Here is a 17,597-nt window from a genome sequence, read left to right as displayed (position 1 = left end):
GCCTCTGCTTCCAGTCATCCCCGGCATCCACTCCCCCTTTTTCCTAAGGACCCAGGCCCTGACTTTGGGCTGGGCAAAAAGCAGCCAGAATGTGTACTACATTCCCAGGTTCACTTGCTGCTAGAGGCCAACGTGTGACAATGTCTTGGGCACAGGAGCTGAGCAGAGGTGCCCCATGCAGCTCAGGAAGGGTGTCCTAAAGGGAGGATGGTGCCATCCTCACCCCGTTCCCTATCCAGCCAGTCTCCAGGTCCCATAAACCCATCCTTGTTTCCATGACCCTTTTTGGCCCAGGGAGCCCCCTCCCAGACAACGTCCCAGCCTCACTGCCCTCCCTTCCAGACCCTTGGTGCACACTCAGCAAACTGCGGTTTCCCACAGGCTCTGCTCCTCTTATACCCCCTTCACCCTGCTCTGTCCCCCACCCCCTATCCTCACCCAGGCTTTGAGATCAGACAGAGCTGGGGTCACTCTTGATCCAACTCCCACCTGTGTGCTGCTCTGGCTTCTTCTTCACTCTGGGCTTCAGTTTTCTTCTCTGTGAAATGGGCGCATCAGTGCCTGCAAAGTTACTGTAAAATTAGATAAGATACTGTGTGTGCAGCATTAAACATGTCACACACGATGATTGCAGAGACAGAAAGGAGATGCCACCCATTACATACATGTTCTCAGGGTAAACAATAAGTAGTCCTCAAGTAAGAGGGCTTGACAGCATCTTTTGTCACACAGAGTTGTCCTAATTTTATTATGAAAATTGGAGAGACCCTCTGTGTTGGTTTTACCTGGAGATGAAACAAACCTTTTTGCAAATTGGAACAAAGTGCCCCATTGGCCACCAAAGTTAGGCTTTTACCTTCTCACGGGGACTGAGAGACAGGTGCTCTCTCCTTTGATGTCTGCATTTCAAGAAGGTGGCTCCCAGGTCCTTGAGGAATCATCCCTGAGTTGTGAGACTGGTGAGAGGCTTATTTAGTCATTATAAAGATTTACGTCCATCATTATGAAGATTTGGGCGCTCTCCCCCAAGCCTGAGGATTTTTTGAACCTCTTCTACCAGGTTGCACTATTAGTATACCGTTATGGCCTGGAACTTTATAACTTCTCAACTGCCTGACTTAACCAGAAAGTTCCTTACTTCCTGTGACAGGTCAGGACCAAGTCTCAACAGTGATGCAATATTGTGCAGCACAAGAGTACAAATCACCCCAGTGCTGAAGGGCTCGTTTTATGAAAGGTATTATTTCTTCTTTTATGTTAATAAGAAAACCTCTTATTTTAAATGTTGCTCACAATTAGTTTTCTTATTGATTCTATTGGACTCTCTCTCCTTGTAGACACTGATTTTGGCAAACGTGGCAGTTGGTATCAATGTATGTTTTATGTAAAACAGAAGGAGATTAGTTGCTTTTAAGGAATTCTGCTATTGTATGTGGATTTTTGTAGAAATTGTTACTGAACTTATAATTATGTACTTAACTATAACCAGGTTTCTGTAAAATTTAAATAAAGCCAGCTAAAAAAAAGTTCTTCTCCTTCCCTCCGCTGCCCTGCCTGGCCACGACCCCAGCCCTGGGAGGAGTGGGCAGCAGCTGAGGTGGGGCAGCGGCAATGACACCAGGGGAGAAAGACAGAGGAAGAAATTCTGAAACAAAAGGGAAAGGGGAGAGAAGTCTCTTCCTTTGTTTTTACCACGGAAAATTAAGCCTCTTATTTTTATTTTTGTATTTGCCTTTACACCATCCAGTATATTATCTCTGCTTTTTTTTTTTTTTTTTTTTTTTTTTGAGACAGAGACTCAGTCTGTGGCCTGGGTTAGAGTGCTATGGCATCAGCCTAGCTCACAGCAACCTCAAACTCCTGGGCTCAAGCAATATTCCTGCTTCAGCCTCCTGAGTAGCTGGGACTACAGGCACGCACTACCACACCCGGCTAATTTTTTTCTATTTTTAGTAGAGATGGGGTCTTGCTCTTGCTCAGGCTGGTCTCAAACTCCTGACCTCAAGCAATCCTCTGACCTCAGCCTCCCAGAGTGCTAGGGTTACAGGCATGAGCCACCGCATCCGGCCAATCTCTGCATATTTTTTAAATAAAAGTTGACAACATACTGTATCTAGACTTCTAATTCCTAAGAGTATTTTTAAATCTAACTTTACATTATGAATATTTTTACGTCATTGAAAATTTTCTCATAAATGCCATTTTAATACATTTGACCTCCTCATACAGAAGTGTCTAAATTTATTTAATTGCTTCCTTATTCTGGAATTTGGAATTTGAGTGGACTCTAATTTTTTTCTATTGTAAATAATGTTGTAGAAATACATTATAACATATATTTTTAAATGTTTCAACATTTCTTGAGATTGTTAGATGTAAAATTAATGAATCCAAGTATATATACGTGTTTCTAAGATTTTTGATAGTCCCTGTCAAATTGCTTTCAGAAAAGCTGTAACAGTTTTTGCTCCCGCCGCAAGGTCTAAGACTTTGCCAGTACTGAGTGTTGATCCAGGAGGTTCAACATCTGACTATAGGAGTTCCAGAAAGGAAAAAGAGAAAACAGAAGAAGAAAATTATCAAAGATGTTGGGCGTGAAAAATATGAAATTGCTCTTTTTATAGGTTCAAAAAAGCTTAACTAACAGTACTTTCATATGCTTCAACCTACTAAATTACAAGAAAGATTTCTCAGAACTCAAAGGCAAGAGCGTTCAACTTGAAAATGCCAAATGAATGAAATAGTATGAATAAAAGAGTCACACCAAGGCATGATATCAGGAAATTTAAGAACACGCAAGATAAAGGAAAGATCCTGGAGGAGGGGAATAGAGTCGAGAGAGGCAGAGAGAGACACAGAGATGCAGAGAGAAATAGGTCACTTTAAAAAGATGAAGAATCCTGATGCCACCAGACTTCTCAACAGCAAAAGTTAATGCTTGAAGGCAGTGGAGCAATGCCTTTAAAATTCTAAAGGAAATAATATTCATCCTAGAATTCTTTTCCCAGAGAATGATCAACCAAGTGTGAGAGCGGGATAAAGATTTTTCAGACATGCAACAACTAAATAAAACTACCTCCCAGGTGTCCTTTTGTAGGAAGTTACTGCAAGGTGTGCTTCAGCACAACAGAGAGGAAACCAAGCAAGCAGGAGATGTGGAGTCTAAGAAACAGGAGTTCCATTCCAGGAGGATAGAGAAGAGAAATCCAAGGATAGTAACTGTTGCTTAAAGAGCAGAGTAGGGGAGGAGAAATGAGGGCTGGGGGTAGGGAGTGGTATGGCCTAGGGGAGGAGGGGAGAAGGGACCAAAAAAAATTAGGCATTTAGAGAAATTACTAAAGTCACTAATTAGGCAGATCTACAGGAACATTTGGAAAAAAATTAATTATAGGCACAAAGAAGACTTAGCAAATAATTGAAAAGAAAATAAAGGAAAAACAAAAATAAGAAAGGAAACAGCAGGCCGGGCGTGGTGGCTCACGCCTGTAATCCTAGCACTCTGGGAGGCCAAGGCTGGTGGATTGCCCGAGGTCAGGAGTTCAAGACCAGCCTGAGCAAGAGCGAGACCCCTGTCTCTACTAAAAATAGAAAGAAATTATCTGGCCAACTAAAAATATATATAGAAAAAATTAGCCAGGCATGGTGGCGCATGCCTGTAGTCCCAGCTACTCGGGAGGCTGAGGCAGGAGGATCGCTTAAGCCCAGGAGTTTGAGGCTGCTGTGAGCTAGGCTAACACCACGGCACTCATTCTAGCCTGGGCAACAAAGCGAAACTCTGTCTCAGAAAAAAAAACAAAAAAAAAAAAAGAAAGGAAACAGCAATACCTTTTGTGTTGTAATTATGTTGAGAGATTGAAGAAGCAGGAAGGACAAGAGAACTAAATTCTCAACCATCTCAACAGGAAGTCAATAGAAAATGAAAGTTCTGAACTGGGAAATTATGAGATAAGGATACTATGTAGAAATTTTGAGGGTAAATTTTAAAGGGAAAAAAAACAGCTAAAAGTGTTACTGAGGATCTTTTCTGGAGTATAAGACTAGTGTGGGAGTTGGGGACAAAGGACAGCTGTATTTTGTTATAAATTTTTAGTGCTGTTTAATTTTTTGCATACATTTTTAGAAAAAAAATAAAATTTATTACAATTTAGTGCCTGCTTTGGCAGCACATATACTAAAATTGGAATGATACAGAGAAGATTAGCATGGCCACTGCGAAAAAATTGTTTTAAAAAATTATTACAATTTAAAAATCCCCTACATACCACTTTTCCACCCCAGAAAAAGCATGTGAACTAATCTTAATGTGTTTCATAGGTCAGATAATCATTTTAACTTCTGCTGTGATATTTATCTGGAAATAAAACTATTTTGGTGTTCTCAATGAACCCTCTGACTCATACCTGGAGACGTGTTAGCATTTGTGACCTCCGAGATTTTTAGATCTCTTCTGTTCATCTGAATGATGTTGTGGTTCTCCTCTCCCTTCTTTGAATTTTCCACCTCCTGGCAGTTATCAGGGGCTGGAGAGAATGCTGGTTCCACACCAGAGAGTGGGCATAGTGTTTTGGTAAGAGTATTGGGATATGACTTGGTTATAAAAGGGTTGATTAGGGTAAGGGTTCTGATCTGCAGCAGGTCCACTAATATCCCCTGAAACCAAACATTTTCATAGAGCTTTGGTGTCTTCGGTAGCTGATTTTGAGCTGATCCTGCCATTTATTAGCTTCTTTGAACTCGAACAAGTATTTAATTGATCTAAGATTCTGCTTCCTCATTAAACAAAATGGGGACAATAATAACCTGTTCTTAGAATTGTGATGAGGACTAAATGGGACAATGTATGTGATAATGTATGTAGTGCACTTATCTGGAGTGGTCAATAAATTAGCTATGATCAGTATTATTTTTAAGAACAATGTGGACCCTATGCAAATCATAGATATACAGTTAGCATAAGTAGTACTGAAAATAATGTAGTACAGTAAAAAAAAAAATCATAGGGTTGGTATCAGATAGATTGAAGTTCATATCTGGGCTCAGTTACTTACCTTCTATATGATTCAAGTGAAGAGATCAAAGGTGAGGTGGTCAGTGCATCACTCTGGGGCTCATGTCAGTGAGGGCTTCACACAGCTGTGTCTAGGATGACCAGATCAGAGCACACTTGCTAAGATTTGTGACATTTTGATGAATAGAATTTGAAAATCAGCTGTCATTTTAGAGCCATATAAACAACATATACAGTGCAGAGATGTTCATAATATATAAACAGTTCCTACACATTAATAAGAAAAAGATAACAAAATAGAAAAATGGGCAAAGGATATGTCAGAATAAATAGAACAGAATAATACCTATACGAAAAGATTCCTGATATGTAATATTCAAATAAAACAAATAAAATAAAACAATGATATAACTGGTTGTTTCTGGTATACAGGAACTGTGGAGGCTAAAGTCACTCCATATTGGGTGGTAATCTGCCCAGTCCCAGGAGCACCTACAAGATTTCTACTTTATTTACTCTTCGTTCCCCTGTAAGCCAAAACAACCTTGATGTTATCATAAACATAAATCTTGCCCTTAGGCAAATTACAGGCTATGAGGCACATAGGATTCTTGCTTTTCCCTAAAGGTTCAATTTACATTGTCCTGCACATTCCTTCTGGAGTACGTGTATCCTTCTCCTGTGGTATATAAGCCCTGGGTCTGGGGGGTAGTGGTGCAAAGATCTACCTGTCTTGGGGCTGTGCGAGACCACGCTTCTGTTTGTAAGTTTCCCAATAAATCATTCTCTACTGACACACTGGATTTGTCTGCCTGGTTCTTTGGTTTCTCACCTGCTTCTGTGTTTGGAGCTCGCTTTGCAGATATGGCCCTTTCACAAGACAGAAACCAAGTTGATATCAGTGTATTTATTTTTATTTTATTTTGAGATAATCATGCATTCACATTGAGTTATAGGTAATACTATAAGCAGATCCCTTTACCTAGTTTTTGCCAATAGAAATATCCTGCAAAACTACAGTACAATTTCACAACCAGGATATTGACACTGATACAGTCAAGATACAGAACAATTCAATCACCATTAGGATTACTCATGTTGTCTTTTTATAGCCACATGCAGGAATGTTATATAAGTGAAATATGTAACCTTTTGGGATTGGCTTTTATTCACTCACTCTAAGTCTCTAGAAATTCATCCTAGTTGTGATGTGTCTCAATAGTTTGTTCCTTTTCATTACTGAGTAGCGTTGGACAGTATGGATGTGCCATACATGGGCCCATTAAAGGACAATTAGGTTGTTTACAGTTTTGGGGTGTTACAAATAAAGCTAGTATTAACTTTCATGTTCAGGTTTTTGTGTGAACTTGGGTTTTTATTTCTCTGGAATAAATGCCCAGAGGAGCAATTGATGGGTTGTATGGTAGTTGCATGTTTAATTTTTTTAAAGAAACTACCAACCCATTTTTCAGAGTGGCTATGTCATTTTACATATCTATCAGCAGTGTATAAATGATCCAGTTTCTCTGCATTCTTACCAGTATTTTTAAATTTTAGCCATTTTAATAGGCATGTAGCAGTATTTCATTGTGATTTTAGTTTGCATTTCCCTAATGACAAGTAATGTTGACCATATTTCCTTGTGCTTATTTGCTATCTATGTATTCCCTTTGGTGAAGCATGTCTTCATGTCTTTTTGCCTACTTTGTAATTGGATTCCTTGTGTTTTTACTGTTGAGTTTTGAAAGTCCTTTATATATTCTAGATACTAGCCCTTTGTTGGCTATGTGGTTTGCAAATCTTTTCTCTCATTTGGTAGCGTGTTTTTTTCATCCTCTTATCAGTATTTTTCACAGAGCAAAAATTTTTTATTTTAATAAAGTCTAATTTATCAATTTTCATTTTTTTAAATTGTGCTTTTGGTATCAAGTCTAAAAACTCCTTGCTTAAACCTTATATATGAAGTTTTTTTTTCTAAGTTTTATAATTTTGAGTTTTTCATTTAGGTCTATGATAATTGAGTTAATTTTGCATAAAGTGTAAGGTTTAGGTGGGTTCATTTTTTTTGCTATGGATGTCCAATGGCTCCAGCACCATTTGTTGAAAAGTTATCTTTCCACCTTTAAATTTCCTTTACATCTTTGTAAGAAATTCATTGGGCATATTTATGGTACTCTATTTCTTAGTCATCTAGTCTGTTCTATTGATCTATATGCCTGTTCCTCCAGTAATACCACACAATTTTGATTTCTGTAGCTCTATAACAAGTCTTCAAATCAAACAGTTATTTTTCTTATTGTATTCTTTTTATAAATTGTTTTCACTATTCTAGTTTCTTTGCTTATCCTTATAAAGTTTAGAGTATCAAAGTTATACAAACTTCATAAAATGAATTGGGAAATGTTCCCTCCTATATTCTGGAAGAGAATATTTAGAATTGGTGTTAATTCTTCTTTAAACATTTGGTAGAATTCTCCAGTAAAACCAACAGGGTTTGGAGATTTCTTAATTGGAAGTTTTAAAATTCTGAATTTAATTTGCTTAATAATTATAGGGCTATTTCATATCAGGTGAGTTATGGTAGTGTGTGTTTTCTGAAGAATTAGTCTATTTCATCTAAGTTATCAAATTTATGTGTTTAGAATTGTTTGTAGTATTAATTTATTACCCTTTTGATGTCTTCAGGGTCCGCAATGATATTCCTTGTTTCATTTATGATTTTGGTAATTTGTGTCTTTTTTTTCCTTGGTTAGCCTAAGTAGAGGGTTGCCAACTTCATTCATCTTTTCAAAGAACCAACATTTCCCCTTGATTTTATCTATTGTTTTTCTATTTTCCATGTCATCTACTTCTGTTATTATATATATATATATATTTTTTTTTTTTGAGACAGAGTCTCACTCTGTTGCCCGGGCTAGAGTGCCGTGGCATCAGCCTAGCTCACAGCAACCTCAAACTCCTGGGCTCCAGCAATCCTCCTGCCTCAGCCTCCCGAGTAGCTGGGACTACAGGCATGTACCACCATGCCCGGCTAATTTTTTCTATATAAATATATATACATATATATATATGTTTTTAGCTGTCCATATAATTTCTTTTCTATTTTTAGTAGAGATGGGGTCTCGCTCTTGCTCAGGCTGGTCTCGAACTCCTGAGCTCAAACAATCCACCCGCCTCAGCCTCCCAGAGTGCTAGGATTACAGGCGTGAGCCACTGCGCCTGGCCCTGTTATTATCCTTATTATTTCCTTCCTTCTCCTTGCTTTGGGCTTATTTTGCTCTTCTTTTTCTAGGTTCTTGAGATGGGAAACTAGATAATTGATCTGAGACTTTTGCTCTTTTCTAATGTAAACATTTAGTACTTTAAATTTTCCTTTTAGCACTGCTGTATTTGCATCCCACAAATTTTGAGAGTTTGTACATTCATTTTCATTCAATTCAGTGTGTGTGTGTGCGTGTGTGTGTGTGCTTAACTTCCTGTAGGGAAGGAACAATAATTTTCTCTCTACCTTTCATAAGTTCTAATTAGAATGGACTCCTGTAACAAAAGACAGATTAACAATAGAAAAGCAAATAGAAGTTTTAATAATGTGTACATCAATAGGCAGTCTGGGCTCAGTGTACATCCCCTAGTCTCTGCCCTCCACCTCCTCTCTGTGCAACAGTCTGCAGAAGATGGACCTGAGAGCAGACGATGTCACCAGCGGGGAGGATTATGAAGCAATGAGTGACTGGGAAGTGCAGAGAAGCTATCACAACAGTTCAAGTGAGAGCTGCTGGTGGATTCTGGATACATTTTGAGGGTAGAAGCAACAGAATGCACTAATGGATTGGATGTGTGGTGTGAGGGAAAGAGAGGTGTGAAGGATGAATTATGAACTTGGCCTGAGCAACTGAGAGATGTAGATGTCATTTATGGGGAGTCTCAAGGGGAGGACCAGGTTTGTGGGATATGAATCAAGAGTTTTCTTTGGGAAACATTATACTTTAGATGCCTCAAATGGAACTGTCGTGTAGGCAGCTACATGTGCCAATCATGTAGACTAGAGGTATGAGTGTGGGCATCCCTACCCTGTTGATGACATCAAAGCTATGGGAATGGACAACTGTATCTAGCGGGGTCAACAGAGAAGAGATGAGGTACAAGAGCTGAGCCTAGGCTCTCCTGATATACACTGAAATTAGATAAGGGATAGCAGCGTGGGAAACTACTTCTTTGACTGATTCTGTTTTCTTAGTGAAACCAGAAGCAAGGCCAGCATCTGAGAATAAGGACAGAGGATCAGGTATGAAATGGCCATGTTAAAGGCTGAGGCCAAATTGACCAGGACACCATGTAGGATCACCAGGCAGTGTGGACATCCTGCTTGAGGTTTGCTGTCAGGAACTCAACACACACCTTGTCAGGAGGGTTATGTGTGTCTTAGCCAGGAGCTGCTGTGTGGGTACAAATGTGGAGCAGGCAGAGGTGGGTTTAACAGAGTTGAGATTTGGGTGGGTGCACATGGCGGGGAGGGAGATGGTGGGAAGTCCAAGGCTTCCCTGAATCAGTCTCCCTTCTGCTCCCCACTGATGTCAGTCCTGTTTACAATGATGATGTTACAATGATGGACAGGGTCCTTCCCCTGTTCCTCTGCCCCTTTTCCATCTCTCTGCCATGCCACCTGATTCATCCCTCTGGGCCTCAGCCTTCCTCCTCCTCTTCCCCTCCTGCCTCCTCCTCCTTTAGTTTCTCATCCTGCCCACAAGATACCTCAGCCAGAAAACTGGCACCAGCACTTCAAAGGCACAATCATAGTGACTTTCTCTGTTTGACGAAGATTCCCACCTGCATGCCAAGGCCCGAGCTGACTTTCTTAGAATGCAGGCCCACTGAGCCCAGACGGAGCGGCGTGTGGCAGAGTCCAGCCCTCAACAAATGGGCTCCAGGCCCGCTGTGCGTTAGGCCCCCTGTGAGAGGTGAAGGCAGTCGCTGAACCACTTGTTCCACCATATTCTGCTGTAAGGAGCTTTGTTGTCTGGCAGAGGAGGGAGACCGGCCCAGGTGAAAAAGACTGTGGGGGACATTGGGATGTCCTCCCCACGGCCCGCTTCGGGCTGAAGGACTTATTCTCCCAGCCCCGGGGAGTGCTGCCGTCAGCCCTCTCAGAAATTGCTGTGGCTGAAAACAGCCAGCTAGTCAAAGGTCAAGTCACTTCCTGGGGCAGCCTGCATCCCACGACTGGTCAACACCCCATCATAAAGGCCTGGCTTCCTCGCCAGCTGACGACATCTCAGAAGTGTCATCCCAGTCTCAGAACTCCCTGTGGGGTGAGCTGAGGCCTCTGCTGAGCAACACAGCTCAACTTCTGTCTTTCCCCCATCCCTGCTCTGTCCCCTCCCTTCCCAGGTGTTGGCCTTCATAAACCCTCTGCACTCTAATCTCTATCTCGGAGTCTGCCTCGTGCGGAACCCAGCTTGCAACAGTTGATACCAGGAGCCAATCAAGAAAGCAGATGCTAAGAGGATGTTTCACATCCTTTAGAAATTTGTTTTCTTGGCATAACACTAAACCCACACTTGTACTGTAAAACAGTCCCTTCACTGGGTTCTTCTTTTTCCACAAAACCATGATTGTATGTGTCACCTTGTGGTTTTCAAGCTCAAATCTTTCATCAAATGTAAGTGGCACCTACACTTTCTCCTCTATGGCCCCAATCTTCATACCAAGGCCCTGTTTCTTGGGTAAGTACGAGAATACTAGGCGCTGCACCTACTTATGTCATGCTGGGGTCTGGTATTTGGGGCTGGGAGATAGAGGACAGAATTCAGGGCTGCAGAGCAGCTGGAAATTGAGGGGCAGCAATGTCAGGAGCGATGCTGACAGCAGCAGGTGGCCAGCAGCACTCCCAGGAGCTGGGAAAATAGGTCCTTCAGCCTGAAGGGATTGTGGGGGTGCATCCCAGTGTCCACTGCAGTCCTTTCTACCTGGGCCAGTCTCTCTCCTCTGCCAGACAACCATGGCGGGGCAGCAAGGTCAGGAGCTGGAGGGTGCACACTGAACTCTGCGTGAAACGCCCCTCACACTCTCGACCTACCCCTCAACATGAGGGTATTTCTTAAAACCAACAGAAGACCACATATTGTGTGATTCTGTTCATATGAAGGTCCAGAGTGGGGAAATCTACAGGGATACCAAGTATATTACTGGCCACTTTGGGCTGGGGGGGCGAGTGGAGGAGGATGGGTTTTACAGCTAAAAGGTGCAGGGTTTCTTTTGGAGGTGATGAAAATGTTCTAAACTTGATTGTGGTGATGGCTGCACCTATCTGTGAATATATGGAAAAACCATTAAATTGCACACTTTAAAGGGGTGAGCTTTGTGTGAATTATATCTCAATAAGGCTGTTTTTAAAAACGGAAGAGTATGGGTGGAGAGGGGCAGCCAGCCGCAGGGATGCCCCGTCTGGTGACTTTGCTCCTGCGCTGGCAGGATGGGGGCTCAGCAGCCTCAGTGGCCACGTCCCTGCCACCTGAGGACAGATTTGCTAAAACACCTAGTCCCATGAACGTTAGCACTCACCCACCTCAACGGTCAATGGGGTGAGGCTGATGATTGATAAGAAGACATGGGAAAGGGTCTTAGTTTGTGTTCGCAAGAAGCAGAGCCTAAGACAAGAAGCAGTAGGCAGGTGGTTTATGTGGGAGGTGGTCCCAGGCAGCAGGAAGGAGCAACTGGGGAAATGAGACAGAGAAAGGAAGGAAGCCAGTCAGAATGTTACTGAGTAGCTTCTGCTGTGAACACCTGGGGACTGATCCCTCTGGGGACCCTAGGAGACAGGCAGGGCCAGGACTCAGGTGAGGCAAGTAAGGCACTCAGGGTGCCACATTTAAGAAAGGGCTCACTGTCAGACACCAATCCTGCTCTCACACGCCCCAGATGGTAAGTGCCTTGTACCTGGCACCCTGAGCACCTCTCTTGCCTCATCCTGTTCTGAAAGACTCTAGAACTCACCTCACTTCGTCCCACCAAGCAACGAGGAAGCCGGGGTATCTAGTTGCTGACCCCTGCCCCCGCTGATTGGGCATTGCCCCTGGGTTATTAACCCTGGCATTTCCAGCCCACTGGCAGAGACCCAGAGGAGGGAAGCTGTTGTCTTTATAGGAACAGTCCACCACGGATGCAGGGGAACTCAGAGGTTGGCTGAGGCCTAGGGGTCTGGGCATCCACAGCATCTGCACTGGAGAGTGAGCACCGGCTGAGAAACAGAGTTCAAGGAGGACAGTGGTGTTTCCCCTCCTCCGCTGCTCCTCCCACCTCCTGCTGCCTGGACATTTGAAGCTAGTTGAGGAGTCACTTAGAGAAACTGGCTTATGTTTCCTGGAATCTGGGAGATGCTGGGGCTAGCGGCCTATACCTGCCTGAGAACTTGTCGAGGTGCAGTGCCTCTGTGGCAGAGCAAAGAGGTGGGGTTACCTGGGGAAGGCCTACGCTTGGAAAGCGGTCTGGGTACAGTGGGCGCGAGCTTATCGTGGGCCTAAGTGAGCCCCAAGGAGGGGAGCTGGACTCAGGTGTGCCGAAATCATCCTACTCAAGGAGACACCTGGAAGGGCTAGGTGATCCCAGCAGGGGAGTCTGGAAGATGCACTACCAGAAGCTAGGGGATGCGGGGAGTCATGAACAGCCAGGCTTGGAAGGCATCACCCGAGTCAGTGACAGGGGTTTCTGAGACACCCACAGAAGTGCTCCAAGGGAGAGAGTCAGTCTTGGGCATAGCACCTGGAGGGCATCGATGCCCAGTTACTATGGGAGCAGTCCCCTCGCAGCCTCTCTGCTCCCCACCTTTCCTCCCTCTCCTGCCCCAAGCCTGGAGGAGGGAGAGGCAACAGAGTGAATCAGAAGAAGAAATGGAAGGACAAAGAAAGGAGAGAGGCTCCAGTGCAGTTTTCTCAGCCTAAAAAAGGCTCAAGCTGGAGGAGGGGGAAATGTTAAAGTAGATACAAGATCAAAGTTTTCATATTAGATAGGAATGGACCTCTTTAATATCTTAAATAAAAGGACTATTAATAAAAAGAGTATTAATACCCGAGTGTGACTCGGGAAGGTATGGGGTCTGCCTGAGAAGTCACACGTGTGGAGGGCGAGTCAACAGAGCCCTAGCATGGGTCTGCCGGTGCAGCGGCAAGAAGAAAGTAGTCATTTCTGCTGGAACCCTGCTGGATTCGCACAATCAATAAACCTATGGTCTCTGTTCTAGCTTTACCCAAATGTGCCAAAGCGGCACTACTTTAAAATTCCCTATGTGTTTCTAAAATTTGTTCAGAACCTACAACAGAGGAGGAATGTGATTAACTGGCACCCTCAAATCCCCAGCAACAGGGGCGGCCCGTCCCCTGTGTGCTGATGCTACCTCCAAAACAAGGGGGCTTGCTGGGAGCTGAGCAGCCACCCAGCCGTGCCTGCGGTAGCCTCTTCCCCTCAGAGAGGCCCCAGACGCTGAGATATGACCGAGGCAGCCCAGACAGGAAGCTCTAAGAACCAGAATATTACCGGTACGGCTGGGACTGGCATGTGGGCAGGGCACGGTGGCCAGCATCTGTTATTACTAGCTTGAACATCATCTCTGAGAAAAGCTGGACTCCACAAGCTCATTGATGGCTCGGTGATGGGTGGCAAGGGATTCTCCTCCTAACCCGAGGCCATAGCCCAGGGCCATGAAAATTCTATGCACACATCAATCACCTTGGCTCTGGTCAAAATGCAGAGTCTGCTTTATCCTCGGGTCTGGGGTGGGGCCAGGATTATGCATTTCTAACAAGCTCCCAGCTGATAGCAACGCTTTGGTCCATGGACCATATCTACAATAGCAAAGATTTAGAACAGAACAGTAGTTCTCAATCTTAGCTGTACATTAGAATCATGCGGGGGTATCTGCAATAAACTCAGAGATTCAGACCTCATTGAACTGGAGTAGGGTCCTGGCACTGATATTTTTTTTAAACTCCCCATGACTCTATAAACCAATAAGGTTGAGAAACACGGATTTAGAATATATGTTATTATTTATTTATGGAAGATAAACGTGGCTGAGGAGTAAATGGAGGAGTGTATACCTGAATGGACAAACGATTATGATCAAATGAATTCTCTACATGTGAGGTTGAAGAAAGCCAAGTGCCTGGTTCGTACCACTCCCCATCTGCACCCCTGCACATCACACCAACACACGAGATAAAAGCGCCCTTCCACCCTAACCACCATCCAGCTGCAGATGCCACTACACCATCAAGGCTAGAACTGGTTCCACTGGATGGATTGTGGTTGCTTTGAACTGTCTGCAGAAGGAAGGGAAGATGCACGAGATATAGCTGCACATCTGTGATGAAGTTTGGTGTGAACACATCTACGGAAATGTCCGTAGGTACTCTGATAAAGCCTTCTTCTCTTGAGTCTCAGGTTTAAATTTGACACAAGTCAATGATGGCAATACCTTGCAACCAGTCACTCTGAAAAGTTCTTAAGTGCTTTTTATATTAGTCTCCTAGGGCTCCTCTAACAAATTACTACAAACCGAGTAGCTCAAAACAACAGAAATTTAATCTCAGAGTTATGGAGGCCAAAAGTTCAAAATGAGGGCCTTGGCTGGGCATGCTCTCTCAGTGGCTCTGGGGAGGATCTGTCCCGTGCCTCTCTCAGCCTTGGGTGTTGTTGGCAGTCCCTGGCATTTCTCGGCACATAGATACATTGCTCCAATCTTTGCCTCCATTATCACATGGTGGCGTTGTACCTGTGTGTCTGCACCTCTGTGTCTCTTCTTCTTGTAAGGACACCAGCCATATTGGAATCAGGGCATACTCTAGCATGACCTCATCTTAACTGATTACATCTGCAACGACCCTATTTCCAAATAAGATCATATTCCAAGATTCTAGGAAGAAGATGAATTTTGGGGGAGACAATATTCAACCCAGTATACTCTTCTTAAAGATGGAAAGATCCCTAAGGCTGTCACAGGTACAGCCAGCTCTCAGTATCCATGGGTTCTGCATCTGTGGATTCAACCAATCTTGGATGGAAAATATTCAGGAAAAAAAAGGATAGTTGCATCTGTATTAAACATGTACAGACCTTTTTTTTTTTTTTTTTACCTTTTCATTATTCCCTAAACAATACAGTCTAACAACTATTCACATAGCGTTTACATTGTATTAGGTACTATAAGTAATCTTTTAAAACACTTTATTAGGTATTGTAGTAATCATAAGTAATCTAGATAATCAAAGTATACAGGAGGATGTGCCCCTATGTGCACCCGCCCCAATCCTTGCCAGGCTGCATTCAAAACTCCCTATGGAGCTGCCAGGAGTTAGTTACAAAAAACAGTGGTGGGCCAGGTGCAGTGGCTCACGCCTGTAATCCTAGCACTCTGGGAGGCCGAGGCGGGAGGAGGATCGCTCAAGGTCAGGAGTTTGAGACCAGCCTGAGCAAGAGCAAGACCCCCCATCTCTACGAAAAACAGAAAGAAATTAGCTGGACAACTAAAAACATGTGGAAAAAATTAGCCGGGCATGGTGGCGCATGCCTGTAGTCCCGGCTACTCTGGAGGCTGAGGCAGGAGGATCGCTTAAGCCCAGGAGTTTGAGGTTGCTGTGAGCTAGCTGATGCCACGGCACTCTTGCCCAGGTAACAGAGCAAGATTCTGTAGCCAAAAAAAAAAAAAAACAATGGTGAACCAGCACCTCTTATATTATCCTGGATAGAGCTTGAGCCCATCCTTCCAAGTAGTGAGGTATCATAAGAATGGAAAAATAAGCACCACCTGTACTCGCCATCAAATTGGTACTAACTGTTCAACACGAAGGTGCTCACATAGTAGCAATATTCATTGGGTCCCAGTCAAGTGGGGGGTGGGGAGGGTTAACTCATAGCTAATGGGTGCAGAGCATACTGGCTTGGGCGAGGCAAAGGCATTATATGTAACCAAACTGTAGCACCATAACATTCTGAAATAGAAAACAAATAAATAAAAAATAAAATAAAATTTAAGGATTTGAAAATTGATATTAACATTTAAAGAAAACATAAAGAAAAGTAATAGAAGAGCCCCCCTCTGGGTTTGAAATCTGTGTGTATTTCCTTGCTCTCTTGCAGGATTTCCTGTTTCTGCAGATTTTCCCCTCACCTCATCAGCTCTGGAAGTCACTGGGCACTCATGCGATCTGTCAGCTACCACAGAGCATCCTTGTTTTGCTCTCTTCTTTTTCTTCACCAGGGCGCTCTCCATTGAGGCTAGTGTGTCCTCCTGGCACAGTGGACACTTCTCGTGGGCTCAGCTGCCAAACTTGCTAGGTGTGGCCACTGTCTTTAGGTGTCAGGCAGTGGAGACACAGGGGATGCCACTTGCGGGTTTACTGGACAAGCCCTGGAACATACCATTTCCACAATACCAAGCCACTATGTTTTTAAGGACAACAAATTTTCCCAAGCATGTTTACACATATCTCATTGAGTCCCAACATGGATCATGGAGGCTTTATTCCCGTATTACATGTGAAGATCCTAATCCCTTGTCAAAATGTGACCTACAGACCAGCCACACCAGTATCACCTGAAAGCTTATTAGACATGCAGAACGGCAGGCCCAGACCTGCTGAATCGTAACCTGCAGCTTAACATGATTCCCAGTTGATCTGTGTGCACGCTAAAGTTTGAGAAGCACTGGACTAAAACTCAGAAAGGTTTAAGAATTTTCCTGGTGTTTCAGAGCAACACGCTGGTTCAGCTGGGACAAGGCTCTGAGACTCCCAGAGAAATGCTTTTCTGACAATAACGCTTCACTCCTTGCTCAAAGGCACACCCACCCTGTAAGGTCAGCTCCACACTCTACCTTGAAGACCCAGGCAGAATCAGGCGTCTCTTCTTTTGCTCAGTAGATAGTCTTTGGTGTGTTCCTCTGTCACAGTAATGAGTGCATTTGGCCTGTAGCAAGATGGAGAAAATCAGATCACCAAGCATCTTCTTGGAGTGGTCACTGGATTCATCTGGAAGAACTAAACCGCTTGGGGTGGGTATACCTCAGTGACGGGGGGGGGGGTTGTTTCAGAAAAATCCCTTGACAGCACAGAAAAACGGCCCTCCAAGTTGAGAGGGTGCAAGACCAAAGCATGACTCAGACAAGTCCAGCTCGAGGAGTTAGATGAGTTTATTAGAGGTTACTTACAAGGGCATTTGCTCCCAGACAGCACAGGAACTTCTTCCACAGGAGCTTTCTTGAATGCAAAATCCACCTCTGCCTGCTCTGTGGTGTTGCCTTCAATCTCCTCCCAATGAGTAACAGAGTTTTTACATTGTGTCTTTGCTTGTTTACAGTGAAACACACAGGTGCACTGCATCACCATACACTGTCAGGAAACCCATGTTGTCGATGATATTACAGTTTTCCACTAGGCAGGAATTGTAGCATTACAGCTGTCTAAAGGGACCTATAGGACAACCAAAGCAGCTCTAAAGCAGTCAGGGCCGGGTGGAGCTAACCATTTCAAGGCAGGAAACTGCGGAGGCGCCCAAGAAAGTCATTTTCCCAGGCCCAGTAGTTATCCTGACACCTGCC

At 43.8% G+C, this 17,597-nt stretch overlaps 1 pseudogene; it reads left to right on the top strand.

Moving 5' to 3' along the window:
• Positions 1-4,147: 4,147 nt before the first annotated feature.
• On the top strand, positions 4,148-4,247 carry LOC123631210 (annotated as a pseudogene).
• Positions 4,248-17,597: the final 13,350 nt, after the last annotated feature.

Source organism: Lemur catta, chromosome 1 (assembly GCF_020740605.2).
Source record: "Lemur catta isolate mLemCat1 chromosome 1, mLemCat1.pri, whole genome shotgun sequence".
NCBI classification, from domain to species: domain Eukaryota; kingdom Metazoa; phylum Chordata; class Mammalia; order Primates; family Lemuridae; genus Lemur; species Lemur catta.
Note: the sequence above shows the minus strand (reverse complement) of the source record. Positions and strands in the feature narration are given on the sequence as shown.